We start from the raw sequence: 16,400 nt of genomic DNA, 5'->3' as shown, positions 1-16,400 counted from the left end.
ATATTGCAACGGATTAACTTTCGAAATAAGGGTGACCTTATGAGAAAGCATGTAATGTCTAAGCTTCTGGGCGGCGAAAATTAAAGCTAGACAATGTTTCTCAATAGGCGGATACTTTACCTCCGTCGGTATTAGACGTCGACTCAAGTAGTAGAGTGCGTTTTCCTTACCCTCGTCATTGACCTGAGCCAACAGGGCTCCGAGAGAGTCGTCTAATGCTGCGGTATAAAGTATCATTAATTTACCATTGAGAGTACCTATATTCCAAGATCCTATCCTAATATTTGTTTTATTAGTTTTATGGACTAACTTCTTTACCCACATTCGTCCGTAATGTGGAAACCCTTGCTTATTTGACATTACACCCGGGCGAGTACAACCCACGAAAATCAATTTTTCCATTGCACAAACACCCAACCCAATGAGAGCTCTCCCTTAGCTTGTAATCCCTTTCTCATTTTCCATTCGCATCAGGTTCCACTTCAAATTACTAAAGACAATAGCAATTGCAATGACAATCAATTCCTATAGTAGTTGTTGGCAAAAAATCTTTGATACCACTGTTTCGAGCTTGCTACTTAAGTTTTTATCTCGTGTTAAGAGTTAATCTTCGTAGGCACAGGGGAACCACATTGTCACTATAGTTCTGTAGTCAAAGCATTTACTTCTCCGCATATGTGCAACCACTGATATTGGTTGGATCCATCTCGAGATAGCTGAAGATTGAGAAGAGGGAAGAACGAAGGATGGGTAGGTGTTCACGACGATTGTGCTAGAATGAAGTGTAAACTCTTTGTGATAGTATTGTATTTTTGTTGTTTTGGGAGATTAAATTGCTTGTTGCTTAAGTCGGGGAATTTGGTTGTGTTGTTTTTCTACGGTCATAATGGTAGATAAAAGATCATTGACAATTGCAAGTAGATTTGTGGAGAGTTTAGGTCTATGAACATTTTTTTCTAGTGGATTTGTTGAAAGTAGATTGATTTGTTGTCACGAGGAAGATGTCGTGTTTCACTCTTTTCTGTTAAATCTTTCTTCTTATTAGTCTACAGTGGGATAAAATTGTTATGCATTAGCAATGAATGATATTCTACGAACAATGCTACTTAGAAGAATCTTGCAAATGAACGCTCCTTGTCTCTAGATGTTTGTTTCCATATATTTCATCAAGAGTTTGATTGAGTCGTGTGTAGCAAGAAATTGCTTTTTGGAGTGATGTGCTTTTCCTTATTCATTGCTTTTATAGAGATCTTAAAAATTGTCATGTGGCTATTCAATGTAGTTGAACTACAGAACTTGACACTGACCACTGTCCCATAGTTATTTCAGTTGTGTTGATTAAATTTTAGTTTCTGATGGTTAGGTTTAGCTCAATTTTTGGCTGCAAATGCTAATAATTTTCTTGGCTGATCAATGCTGAAGTTTTCCTTTTGGGTTTTGGGTGTCAGGTTTGTATTGGGGAAACTCAAACCCTTGAGCTCGATCGCTAAAAACTAGTCTACACCTATTACATAATGAGTTGAATTCAAAATCCAAAGATAGAAGATCAAGTGTTTGAGTTCTTTTACTACTTTGATGCTCACAATTTGCATAATAACCATTGGAGGAGCTAAAATGTGTACCATGTTTTCAAAAAAATAACTCTCACTTTAACAAAATAAATGCCACTGCCACCTTTACAATGCCAAGAGAACAGCTCCAACAGAGCTTCATTGTTGTTTTGCATTACAAGTTGGCTTTTATAGAACCTCTCATATATATAAATGTAAGAACTGAAGTTTAGGAGTTTAACATGTAAAAACATAGGAACTAAGTGGCATGTATGTAAATATTCCACACACACACTATATATATAAAGCCGGAAGATCTAAGGTCCCAACACCAAAGAACTCTTCAACTCTATCCAAGAAACAAATAGGAAATCTCATATGTAGCATGAAAGCAGGAGATGCGTCTCAGGCAGGTGAATTATGCATTAAAGCCTACTCATCATAAGTTTCTGCTCCTCTATTATCTCTTTGAACCCTACATTTTATCGCTCTCGTGCCAACAGTAGCTCCCCTCAAAGACAAAATTTGCCTGTTTTTACGATTTGGCTGTGAGGAACTATCACCATGGATGTTCTTAGCTTCTAGCACTAATGAAATGAAATCATATGAAGAATTTTTTGTGTTAAAATTTGTTAGGGGTCAAATTGGTAGGTGAGTAAAGGTGGGAAACCTGCATCTTAATAATAAGTTGTTACTAGAATCTGTTGCACAGAAGCTACTGCGGAACTGGCTGTCTAATTCTTTTCTGCAGTTTGAAAAAAGTTGTGTTGCAGCTGTTAATGAACAAATAATTATTCTACCTATGTATAGTAATGTTGTTAGCAACAGAACTGTTATATCAATATATTTTATACTTTTGAACAAAAATTTAGTGCATAACATTACAAAAAAAAAGATAAGACACTTCACTTAACAATGAGTATCATGATTACTAAAATTAAGAAAAAAACTATTAAAATAACAATTAATATTATAATAATATTATTTTTAAAATACAGACGACACATGTCATAAGCTAGGGAAGAGGAAACGTGATAGTAGGATCGAGAGAGACAGAAGAAATGCAAGAAAGCGACCCATGGGGCCGCAAGGGAAATTTCAAGCTAAGAAATGCGAGCCGCAGAGTGAAGCCTGCGCAGCGTTTTACCAAGATTGTTTAAGGACGCCGCCCCAACACTTTTTCAAAATAGCCCGAAATGTGTTTTCAAAATGTGTCGCACAAATAATGTTGCCCCAAACAACCCCTAGGTTGTGCAGCAGAATCTCAGCAAATTAAGTTCTTATTAGATCACGTCCTTGTTTTGCTCACATCCATAGCAAATTGATAAAGCATTTTGGTGCTTTAGTTCTGGCACCCGTTCCTGCTCTCCATGAGGAAGCTCATCCCCCCAGCTGCGTACCCACAGGCAACACCTGCCGCCTTAAATCTCCAAAATGCCGACTGTTTCTTTCAGCTCTCCAAATTGATCCATAAGATCTGCGCATAAAAGCACTACAACATCTCCGATAGCTTGTCGCGAACAAGATCGATCTCATGAATGACTTTCCATATGTGACAAGGTTATTATAGTTTTTTAATATGTATAATAAAGTTAAAAAGTGCCTACAAAATTTCCTATTCAAATGTGATTTTTGTGAACAATCATTTTATAAAAGAGCTTCTTAGGATGTTTTTAAATCAATTTTCTTTTGATAAATTATGAGAAGTTTAATTTTTTTAATTTTTTTTTTTGAAAGCCCAAAAAGGCTAATATATTAAGTAGAAAAAAAATACAAGTACAAAGTGTGGGAGGGCCCAAACATGGCTCCCTGTCCACTAAAAAACCACAAATGGTTCCAAAACTAGAAAAAACAGAAAAATATATTAGATACTTAAATAAAAAACTTAACAGTGTCGAAATACATAGTATCGGATGGCTAGAGAGCAACCCAATTTTGTCTTGTCTCTGCCTCTAGTTCTATAGGAGTCAGCTAATAAATTGGTAAGATGAGTGTCATTGCTAGTAAACTAATGTATCATCCAATAAATTCACGAGCTCGAGTCTGCCTCTGTTCTTCGTCATTCTTCTTCTTCCTCCTGGAATAAACCTGTCATTCCTCTTCTGAATACTCAGTCTAATGGGGTGGTAGAGCTGAAGCAGAAGGGATATCAACCATAGTACCCACAATAGGTTCTAACATATGTGTAGTATGAGTTGCCTCTACATCGGATACTGAAGCTGCGATGCTCTCCTGATTATCAGTCTGAACAGTTTCATTTGTAGATAATAGTCCATCAGTATTGTTTTTTATGGGGTTTGAAGGTGCCAACATCACATCCCTCGCAGTAACAGTAACAACAGTGTCATGAGGGGGGTCCTCAGCGGCAACAGACATCATCTGTCTGGTAGTATCCTCCCCAGATAGAACTAAAATATCCAGAGCAGTGGGGTTAGACCCATCCTTATTCACTTGAACCTTAGTTTTCAAATTAGGATGGAGCTTGTAGCATTTATTAAGGATATGACCAAACATCTTACAGTGAATACAATATGGGGTTCTGTATTCCAAGACGATTTGTTGCCAATATCCATTGTGGGTTGTGCCCAGCCAAACTTCAACATCCGGTAAAGTAATATCCTTTTCCACAAGTATTTTGGCCACCGAGGGTCTGATTAGGTTGAAAGTAGGCAAATCTAGCTTCAAAGGATCCCCTAGGATGACCCCAATAGAGTAGAGAACCTGATGGTGAAAAAAATGCAGTTTGAGACCAAATAAACTAAACCATACCGGTATAGTGGGAGTTTCATGATTTGGGTCGAAATCAAGAGACCACTTGAGTAACTTCATAGCTTTTCCTGCGATATTAAGATATTTCTTGAAGAAAATTCTGGTGCAGTCTTCAGCCATTGTTAGTTGGATCAACACATGTCTCCCATCCATAAGTCCCACCTTCCACTTGCCTACTGGCTTAAGATCATCTACGCTTTTTCTGATAACCTCCATAGGTGGGTGTTCTCACTGAAATTTTTCAATGAGAGCAAACTTGAATTTTTCTGTCACGGTACAGATTTCTTAGTCAGAGAAAAAAATTGTTGCTTTCTCACATTTCCTACTTCCCTTCTTAACAAAAGGACAATCATCTGTGTCATCGCGACATTCCTTATAGTTTGAGGGGAATACCACCGCGGACTCCACTTGAGGGTTTCCCACCATGTGGGCAAAGAAGCCTTTGTCTGTTCAGCAAAAGAAGAAGGAAATGTCATCAGAACAACCAGCTGTCACCTGCAGCGAGAAACTTGCGTCGGTTGGAGAGAAAGGCACAAAAACAAAGCAGAAGATCGGGCCGGAGAAGCACTGTCGCAAACACGAACAGAAGAAGCGTCGAAAACCGACGCAGTACGACGAGCCGCGAAGCTGGACACCGACGCAGAAGTCACGACTTGCAGGTCGACGAGGTCAAACCTCGACGCAGAAGCTCATCTTTGTCGACCAGATAGATAGATAGATAGATAGATAGATATAGATATATAATAAGTTAAACCCAAAATTTATAATAGATGTTATATTCTAGCGAATTGGAATCATTTGATTCTTAAAAGTAATTCTTCATTATAATTTTTTTAATAACAATAAAGCAGTAGTTAAATAAATGTATGGCAAAGTGGGAGTAATTAAAAAAAATAAAACAACAAAAAAATAGAACCTGAATTTGAAGGAGTTCATCAAGGTAATAAAGTCTTTGTTATCTTTAAATATGGTAATTAATTGTGTTATAAATTGTAGATAATTTTGTATTCAAACGATAATTTATTTTAACCAACTTGAACTTTATAAGGGAGCTTTTTTCAGCTATAACATTTGAATCCGATTTTTAAAAGGACAATACGCCCTCAAACGAACCCTAAGCAAACTCATAAAATTCATGACATATGTGCATTTATCTTAAAAACAACAAATATTTCACCTTAAATATAATAGGGTCAAAAACAAAAAAAATTATAATCTCCATGCAAGTAGATCTTTCTTCAAGTAAAGATGGCTAAAAAATTCAAAGGAGAGCAACCAATGAGAGAGTAAAGTAAAATTATGGGCAAGTTAAAGCTGCAAGTGAACAACAAGGAAACCATTGAAGTTGAAATTATTGATGACTAGCATTGCATATCACCTATAGGAAAGGAGCTACAAAAGTGGTTGGAGTAGAGATCCAAGTTTGAAGGAGGCATAATTTGCTAATAACGAAAACTAGATATGATTGTTGAACATGTGTGAAATAAATTGCTCAATTAAAGAGGCATGATTTATTGAACCACTTCAGCTTCCGATTTCGAACACCTAACTTTGGCACATAAATTATGTTTCAGTGCTTAAATGCAAATAAAATAAATTAAATAATTTTACTAAGAATTTGGTGGGGGGTACATGAGAAAAAAAGACCGGGAGGTAGGGAGTCATTGGAAACAAGATGATATTAGCAAATGAATTGTGAGCGAGAACCAGCAAACGGGAAAATAAAAGAAATTGGACAAATGTATGCCAAAAATGAATGGGTTAAAGGAAGGGCTCAAAATTACAATTCTTTCCAATAGCAAATGATCTGATTCAAAATTACAAGACTTTTAAAAAGAGGGTTTGAGAAGGATTCACAAAAAATGATATCATTTCTCTGACAAATCTCCTAGTCAAAAATAGAGGATGAAATACTTTCTTTTCTTTTTCCTCTTTCATCACGATTCTTACATTTCTTCTCTCATTTACCAATTAAAGAGTCAAAGATAATGTGATTATAAATTATTCGTGAAAAAGAAGAAATGTAAATTCAAGTTAAACCCCTTGCACGCTCAGCTTAATTCATTAAAAGAGGAATCATCAAGTTGACCACAAATAGTTACATTAAAGCTAATGTTCAATAGAGCATGTCCATAAATATGACACTAAGAGTTCGAAATACTAAATTTTGAGCATAAATCTCTGAGTAAGATAAAACAACATCAAAATAAACTATTAGAATTTGCACAACAAAATGTTTGAAAAAATATGAATAAGATGCACTTATGGCCCTCTACATTTAGTCTTATTTTTTTAATTTATTTTTGGAGAATACCATTTCTGTTTATCTACTCACGCTACTTGTATGCATAGTTAGCTGTTGATGAGAAATTCCATAGTATGCTTTTCTATAGTTGTCCACAGGAGCTACTTAATAATTAGTTCATAATGACTATTCAAAAGATATTAATTGTAGATCCTCAAAAGAATCTAATTAAGTTTCAACCACTTGAGATGGTGGACTTTGTCTCCCTAAACAAGTATTGACGACATAAAGAATAACTTCTACTTTGATTAATGGAAGTGACCTTCAGTCAAAAGTTGTCAATGCATGAAACCAGTTAAATCAGAGATGAGAGTTGGTGAAATCCTGGATAATGAAGTGATTGAATGCAATCAATCTATTGCTTGGTAATAAAATATTATTTCAATTAAAAATCTTTGTTGTTGATGTCCTAAATTTGCATATTGATTAGACATCTAATAATATGTCGAATAATTTCAGGATAGTAAATATTAGATCACCGCTACAGAGTAGCATGAACTATATTATATTGTATTAGACTTATCGATCACTTATATGGCATTTCACAGGTTAGCAGAAATCAGAAAAAAAAAATCGCGAAACCATAGAACACTTGTGATAACTTAATAGTTTTGCAGATGAATTTAGCAAGTTTATCAGCATTAAATGTTTACAAGGTAAACAAATTACCAAGCCACCTTTCGCTCCAGTTGAAGTCATTAGAGACAGGCAGTTGGTAGGAAATGGTTTCTGCAAGCCACCAGGGAATAAAGCACTATTAACCTTGGAAGTAAGAGCATTCAGAGAATTTGACATCATCCTATCTAGCCTTGTTACTGCAGATTCTCCATTTCTCCTGACAACTTTCTCAGTTTCTTTCAGCAGCTTCAATGGATCTAAAAGGAGCATAGCCAGTTAGCAAACATTGTGATAGAATAACCTCTAAAATATTAGATTCAAAAGAATCATACGGCTTAAATAAATCTCGAACCAGATGTTATTTGAAAAAAAAAGGGTAGCATCCATCCAAGAATAATTTAATGCATCTCTAAAAAGCCTATTATATAAAATATTTATCGATTAATTTTCAAACAATTCAGAAGGACATTTCAGCTACATTAAATCAAACTCAAAGATAAAGAAAGCAAATGTTAAATGAAAATTATTCAAGGAAAAAGGCAACCAAGAGAAAACATTTTTGAGGATCCAATAAAAAAATCCACCAAACATAAACCATAAGTTTGGTGCACCTTTCAAATCATTTGCTGTTGCTTTTGTAAACCGAGAATGAACATCTTCGCTGAGACATTCACTAATTTCCAGTATTCTTTTCCTCTTCTTATCCGACTTTCCGAAAACCAATAGATCATCCACTCCACATGTAAAACCATGCATCTGAGAATAGAAGCTAATATTAATCATACTAGGATGTTGATGATAGATGAGTGAGCTATGGAGCATATAAAGCAACATCAATAGATGGTGACCTATAGACTAAAACGAGAAACACCAACCTGCAGAAAGAAGGTGAATAAGCGACTGAACACTGCAAGTAATTGCCCAGCAATGTCTGCACCATAAAGTTCATGGACAGTATGAACTAAACCGCATTTTCCAAATTGAGCTTTGTCAATAATCCCATGCACAAGCTCATTATTGTAAACAAACAATTTCCTTTCAATAGCATCTTTTCCAAAATACTCCTTGGGAATCCTTCCCTCTTTCTCAACAGTAAGTGGTTCATGACCCTTTATAATATGACGTAGAATTGTCGTAATGACCTACACATAACACCGAGTTGACACCAGATGTATCTAAGTTAATTCTTCACAATTTAAGGACAAAAAAAATCTTCATTATTGATGTGTATGAATAATCAAATGGAATATCACAAACCTGTTTTCCTGTCCACAACAGTTTTGGCTTCCATATAGCAGGTGGAAGGGGTTGAATATCATCAACAACAACTACAGTAGAGACCTTTTGGCCAAAATTAACAGCCTGAGAACTATTAGATGGGGGTGGTGCACAGGAAACATATAAAAGCTGAGTGTACTCTTCACGAGTTAGAAATGTGTCCATCTTTGTTAGGAGCACAGCGCTTACAATATGATCCTACATAATTTAAGAGATTCAAAAAGATATTAATTTTTTAAGGAGAAATGTAATGCCACCAAAATATATGGCAAACAATAGGTTCCATACCTGTATGAGACTTCTTATGGGATTCCCGCTTGTTGGAACAATATACTGCTTATTGGCATTAACAATGTGAACACACTCCGCTCGTGAAATCTCATCTTGAGGAAAATGAACATTCATTTCATCACCGTCAAAGTCAGCATTGTAAGTGCTACAAGGAGAAGATTTTATAAATAGAATGTAACAAAAAAAAAAAGTTTCCCAAACAAAAAATGAAAAAAGTGCAATTAGGACCTGCAATTGGCATAGTGCATACGAATTGTTTTTTCTCCATTCATTACCCGTACAACATGAGCCATCATGCTAGGCTTGTGCAGCGTCGGCTGTCAAATCATATGTAAAATTAATATGAGCATAAAACAAATGCATTCATAAAGAAGAAGAGCATTTTCTTAAAAATTTAATTAACTTGTAGAGAACAAACAACAAAAAGGCACGTTACTGACAAGGGAATAAAAAAGTGCTGAGGTGAACTGCTTTTATAAATTTGTACAAACTAATGCCCATTTGCTTTAATAAACCTCTGTTCACACACAACCAATAAATTACCCAAAAGATATTAAATGTTCCCTAATTAAGAGCTATTAAAATGAAAATTGAGACATAAAACATATTACATGGATTTTTCCAGGTTCAATGAATCTGTAACTAGGCTACAGAATATAAACTTTCAAAAGAAATTGGCTTCAAGTTCTAGATAATACGTGCAGGGCTTTGCTCAATAGAAAGTACAAATAAATATGTAAACCGAGCTGTGAGTTAGTTGAAAAACATGCTCCGGTTACGTTTTTTTTTTCGTTTACATATTTTTTTGTACTTTCTATTGAGCAAAGCACTGCACGTAATAATTTCATTACGTTACATTTTATCACTGAGTTTAGTTCATTATCCTCACAAAAAATCATTTAGAAAATCAAGTAGATAGAAGGAAAGAGCAGGCAAATTATCGTTATTCTAAGCACATTCCTCTACATATTCATCATAATTTAATGTTGAACCTCCTATTGATATAAATAAATAATAGAGAAAAATCTATACCTGTCGATTAACTAGAACTATGTCCCCATCTTGCAAATGACGATATACAAATTTCCCTTCAAATTTTGTTTCAGGGCCCATTCCCACCTTAGTAACTGCCCTTGATGTGGGTAATTTCCTTGAAATTGCATTGCATTTCGCATGTCCATACCTGTTTTTGAACTTTATTATTTATTACCAAGAAAAAGGAAGGGGTGCTAAAGCTGGGAAAATAAACAAATAGTCATAAAAGATTGCGAACCAGCATAAAGAAAATGGAAAACTATCAGCTTTTTATTTTTTGCGATAAAGCTATGTTACTAGTTAGAGAAAAGTTTACATGAACAAACAGTTAAGTATAGCCTATAGAAAAGCAAAAATATAAAATATATTGGATCAAGATAGCTTCAAAAGCAGGTTCATATTCAGACATCTGCCAAGTCAATAATGCCAAGTTGATTTATTGTGCCTGTCTTGGAATCTAATAAACTTGACTGAATAAAGAAAAACTGCAATTTTTCTCTCTCCATAAAAATCCAAAGCTGACGGAGGCTTGCTTCTCTCCTCCTTGATAAATGAGAATTATAGAACTTAAATGATAAATTGATTAAAATTCCGTAAGTATAAAAAGGGTAAGTAATATATGCACAAAGGTGAGCATTTGAAAAACGATCAGGATTATAAAAAACTGAATCAAAATTATGATGGACCAAACTGTAAAGTCAACGAAGAACGTGGCTAAGAAATGGCTTTTCAATAACTATAAACAAAACATAATTGATAAATATAAAAGTGACTTTTTAATGGAAGGATGAGTAAATCCGTTTGACAAAAAAGTAACATTTTGATGAAACGCCAACTTGAAACTTGATTGCAAAGCATCTTAGAATGCTTAAAAATGCAAAATGGGTAAAACAAAAGAGTAAATGATCAAAGGAGTTTTACATACCAACCACCCAAAACATTTAATATAACATTTTAACCACCCAAAATCTTAAGGGATTTTTATATTTAAAGTTTTAGAGGTCGAAATGTTATATTAAATATTTTGGGTGGTTGGTATGTGAAAATCTCATAATTAAAAAAATTCCTACACTTATAAGATACTAAAGAAAAAGAGAAGGGAACCAAACACCACAGTTAATAATTCTTTATCAAAGAGAAAATGAAAAAAAAATATCAAACAATTTCAACGACAAATTTTGAAATCCGTCAAATGTTTTAAATAATAGGAGATGAAAGCTTTATGGTATTGAATGATGGGATGATTGGTATTCAATCTCGATGACCGGATTTATGGAACTTTGCTTTGACTTTGAATATTTACCACGCCTCTTCACTTAACGACTTGTTCATTATCCAGATTCAGAGGAGGTCGTGAAAGAGTGGAAAATTCATACACCTATGGTGAAAGATGATGAAAAACGTTTGTATAAGAGTCCTCAATAACATTTTTTTCTTCTGAATCGAATTTCAAAAGGGCATCTTGTCAGTAACATGAAAAAAGATATTGATGTTGCATATCTCCCTTCTTCTAAACTTAATGCCAAATAGATGAGGCATTTGTTCTTCATCGTCCGAGCTTCATTGGTGAAAATGTGTCACCTCTTTTTCTCCATCTAGTTGATCACCATTATGGCTATTGATAATCTATCCAAATTATCATCTTTCAAGTTCAACAAGCCTTTGTTGTAATTAAGGGATTTCTCTATACACATTCTCCAAAGTAAGCTCTTAAATACCTCTTTAAGGATTTCACCTAGAAAACATGATTTGTTAACCGATTAAGATTTCAATCAAGGGCAGGGTCTAGATTTAGATTTGGCAAAATATTTGAGATTTAGGGTGCGTTTGGGATGGCTTTTTTGTTGCGGCGCATTTTAAAAACATAAAGTCTCGTTTGAAAATTGTGGTGCGGTGGCTTATTGAAATAAATTCATTAAATGTGGGCTGCAGATCCAACCCCATTGCCCGCGTTTTTTTGGTTGGCTTATTACGAAACTGCATGGTATTTTCCTTCTCTCCCTCACACCTCTCTTGTGTCTCTACCCTAACTCCTAACCCAAATCAAGATGTTGACCCTAGGTAAGTCTTCTCTCGCTCCCCTTTCTCCTATCTCGCGCCTCTGTCCTATGAAATTAATCTCCTTTGTGTATCTCCCATTACTCCTCTTAAATCTCTTCTTTGGGTACTTGCTCCTCCTATCTCGTAGTGGGAAAATGACTTCACTGCCTTCTTGATTGGTTCCCTTTGTTCTCCATTGCCCCTTTGGTAACTTTTACCCTTTCTCCTTTGTTGTTATGCACATTATTTTTTGCGGTTTGTGGCTTTCAGCCACACGGCTTGCTCTTTCCGATTTGTGGTCATGCTCTATGGAAAATTATAAATATGGATTTCAAAGAAGGGTACTGCCCGGTTCCATTTATTTCTTCTTTTAAATTTTGGTTGTTTGTGGTCTTTGTTGTTCTGGCCCTTTGGTCTTTGTTTTTTTTTTTTTGGCAATGCTCCATGAAATTTTGGTTTTTTTGTGAAGATGTTTGTGGTTTGTGGCTTTTCTCTATGAAGGAATTGAATCATTCAATTTTATGGTGATGATGTTTGTGGTTTATGGCTTTTCTCTATGGAAGAATTAAAGTATTCATTATCCTGGGGATGAACTTTGTTGTTTGTGGCTTTCCTCTGTGGAGAAATTGAAGTATGTGGGTGGCCATTGTCTATTTGGATGGCTATTGATGTTTTGTGGTCATTCTCTTTGATGGGTTGCTATTGGTGGTTTGTGGCGTACGTCGGTTGCTCTGTGATGGTGTGCCGCTGGTGTGGTGGTTTAGTTTGTTGGTATGGTTGTTGTGGTGGCAGTGTGTAGATGGGAGTGGTGGTTGTGATAGTGTTGATGTTGTGGTGGTTGTGGCTAGTTGGTGTAGTGGTGGTGATGTGTTGGGTTGGTTGTGGTGGTGTGTTAGGTTGTGGTGGTGGTAGTCTGGTGTTGATGATGTGATAGTATTCGTGTGTAGATGGGAATGGTGGTGGCAGCGTGTTGATGGTGTGGTGGTGATAGCGTGTTGTTGTGGTAGTGGTGGTGGTGGTGTTGATGGATGGAGTAGTGGTGAACTACTGTTCTTTTATGGTACCTTTCCAGATGTGAGATTTAAAATGTTGCTCTTTTTTGTTTTCACGAAAAAAAAATTATTGTATGCCACAAATTTATGTTGCTTATCTCTATTCATGCCAGTAGGCGTGATGGGTAAGACAAAAGAAATTGGTCCATCTATCATGTAGGATAAAAAGATTAAGCTAATGTTTTGCGATCTCTGACTTAAAGAGATGGATTTGGGAAGTAAACCAACCATCTATTTTAGTACAAAATATACAAAGTTCAAGGAAAGCAAGTGAAGGGAATATGATATGATATAATTGAAAGACAAGTAGGATCAGTTAAAAAGGACTGAAAAATATGGAATAAGTTTTGTTCAAGCATACAAAGAGAGAAAACAACATGGCAACCCATACTTGTGCAAAGATGGCTTTAGAACGTAATTTTATTTTGCATCACGTGAATGACAAGGACCCTCTTTTTTGGTTTTAAATGAAGATAATGCATATTTTATAAATGTCCATCGGGCATAGTTTTGTGTTTTGCTTTTTTTGAGGTCATTTTATCACCCTTTTTGTAATCCGTTTTAGAAGAGTTTTTTATAATTTTAATGCAAATGCACATTTCAAAGATATGAACAAAAAACACATGACAATCAAATATTCAAATTTACCACAAGAACTCAGAAATATAACTTTCCACACCCACCGCCAGGGGTACATGTTAGATATCCCTTACAGAGAAGGTTTCAAAAACCATTTCCATATATCAAATATCATATTCTAGATTTTGAAAGAACTAGAAATGTTGCTCGGGTAGGAAAAACATATTTAGCAAGAGACGTTCATCTTTACGTGGTGTCATTGAAATAACATTTGGAGTTTGGAAGAAAAAAATGAGTAATACTACATGAACTACATACATATTCATTTAGTAAACAAGTGCACATTGTGGTCGCTTTAATGACTCTCCACAACTATATTTAGCGGAACCCTTCATGTAGTGATATTGACTTCAATAGGACAGATGAAGATCATTCACATGCCCCTGTTGAAACATATGAATATCACCTCTGACAATCTATATCACAGAAAGAAAGTGATTTATCTGAGTCTTATACGCAATGGGGAGAGTTCAGAGGGAATGATAGAATTAGGAGAATAAATCACATAAGTCATCAAAAAAGATTGAAAGGATGTTATATATTTCTTTGTTTTTAGTTTATTTGGAATGTGTTGTGAAAATAATTTTTTATATTGTATTGACCATTTAAGAAATGATATACATTTTGAATTTCAATCTTGGGTACATTTTATTTTCAACTCTTTTGCATTTATTTTTTCCCATTTCGATGGTTGATGAGGCATCTGTGGGTATAATATGTAATATAAATTTTTATTGCATGTTTTATTATTTATTTTGGAGGCCTGTGATGACCAATATGTCGTTATTAGTTATTGACACGTGTAAAATTCCAATAAAGATAACAAAATTCTTCTCCTTTTTCAATCCTTATCAGATTATTTTGTATGGTTTTTTTTGGTGATATGCATATATGACACATATGAGCTCATTATTACGTGAATTAAAGACAACCAAGAACTCATATTTTTTTTAAGATCTGTTCTCTTCTTGTAGTGACAGATTCGTTGGTTTATACATTATTCTCTAAGACCTCACAATTTCACAAAACTTAGATTGAGTATTTCTACTCATTTTATTAAAAATGTTGCATCTAAGGGTATGTGCTTTGCAATTTAAAAGCTTCAGAAAAGATGAGTTCGCGAACTTTCGGTACCTTCAGAGCATTATACTTTTATTTCACGACATTCACATAAAAGTACAATGTACTCTATTTCGCGACATTCACATAACTATGGGTGATAATTTTATAGGTGTCCAAGAAAAAGAAAAAAGAAACGTGACTTCTTTAGGTAGGAGGATATGAGCGCCGGAGAAGATTTATCACCTATTCGCAATCAAGTTATAGGTACACCACTTAAACAAGACGAGAAGATGACCCGACCTACAATTACGCAATAATTTAGCTTCTAAAAGATGACAAAAAACTTTAACGGCTAGTGTGCAAAATCAAAATATTATAAAATTTAGAAAATAATTTACACACTAGGGGTACAACGCAAGTATATGTATCGTTTCAAATAATATAGAGTTTTCTTTAAAGACCCCAGCATCGATCCCACTGAGAAGTGAGATAAGAAAGCCCTTAGGATAAGTTCTAGTCTACTACTATCAAGTCTTAGTTTGGAAGGTCGATTAAGATAATTTTTTATCTAATAACTACTCCTAAATGCAAATATTTAATGTAAAGATAACAACTATTCATAAATGCAGAAATTAATTTTAAAGATAACTTATCTGGAAAAATTGGTTCGAAGAATTTTGAGATATTAAAGACTATCATTCTCGTGCATTGACCTAGAAAATGTGAAGGAATGAAATGCATAGAAATTAATGTAGTAGTGACAAATAAGAACATACATATACTTTACCTCTTTCGAGTTGTGCAAAGAATATTAGCTAATCTAAAGTTGGTGTCGACAGGTATAGTAGTGCTGGGTAGGTTCTAGTCTCTCACTCCTAGATTACCCACTGTACCCTCTCTATAGGACTTACCAGAGACCCTTGGTTTCATACTCTAGACCAAATTGATAAAAGAATTTAGTTTGTCACCCTAGAAACATCAATTTTAGGCCCATCAAGTCTTATCTCCCTTTCTATTTGCACCCCATTCGGATGATCGCAACTGCTCTTTCTAAGGTAGAATGTGACACTCACTAGTTGGAGAAATTTTAGCCCTCTCGTGTTTGTAAATTTCTCAATAAATTTTAACACAAGTGACCAGTTTGCAAAGTAAATTAAGAACCGGTGAAAATATCATCACATTTATGAAATAAGAGAATTTTTACGCAAATCTAAATTCTTAAACATGCATCCAATTCATTGCAAAAGAAAAGTAAAATGAAGATAATGACAAAGCAGTAAAAGAATTGATAGAATTCTGCACTAAACTAAGTGTTCAACAAGGAACATATGTCTACATACCCTCTTTCGAACATATAGGTATGTTTAGTATTCTATTAGTTTTATGCAACTGTCACTTAGAAACTTATAATAGAAACAGATCATGAATTATATTTCATTAAGAGTTGCATTGTCGCCCATACTATTTTGCAATAGCCAACTGAACAATGTGAGTGCACTCTAGTTGCGAGATCACTGCTCTCCCGAGTCTTAGTTTCATTTACAATATATTTTAACATAACCTATTGTCACTTAAATTAATGTCAATGAAGCAAAGAAGATATTACTCATCATATAAAAATATAAATAATTCATAAAACAAATTTTCCTACACATGCGACTATTTCATATTAAAAGAAAATAGTAAAGAAAAGTACTTAAAAGTCTCCTGCCGATCCATGCGCCACTCATACAACTCCTTTACACATTTCTCACAAAATCC

At 34.7% G+C, this 16,400-nt stretch overlaps 1 pseudogene; it reads right to left on the bottom strand.

Moving 5' to 3' along the window:
• The window catches only part of LOC110038004, a 52,532-nt pseudogene that overhangs the window by 23,952 nt on the left and 12,180 nt on the right, over nucleotides 1-16,400 (bottom strand).

This window comes from Phalaenopsis equestris, unplaced genomic scaffold (assembly GCF_001263595.1).
Source record: "Phalaenopsis equestris unplaced genomic scaffold, ASM126359v1 Scaffold228953, whole genome shotgun sequence".
Lineage (NCBI taxonomy): Eukaryota > Viridiplantae > Streptophyta > Magnoliopsida > Asparagales > Orchidaceae > Phalaenopsis > Phalaenopsis equestris.
The sequence above is the reverse complement of the archived record's forward strand: the minus strand, read 5'-3'. Positions and strand labels throughout refer to the sequence as shown.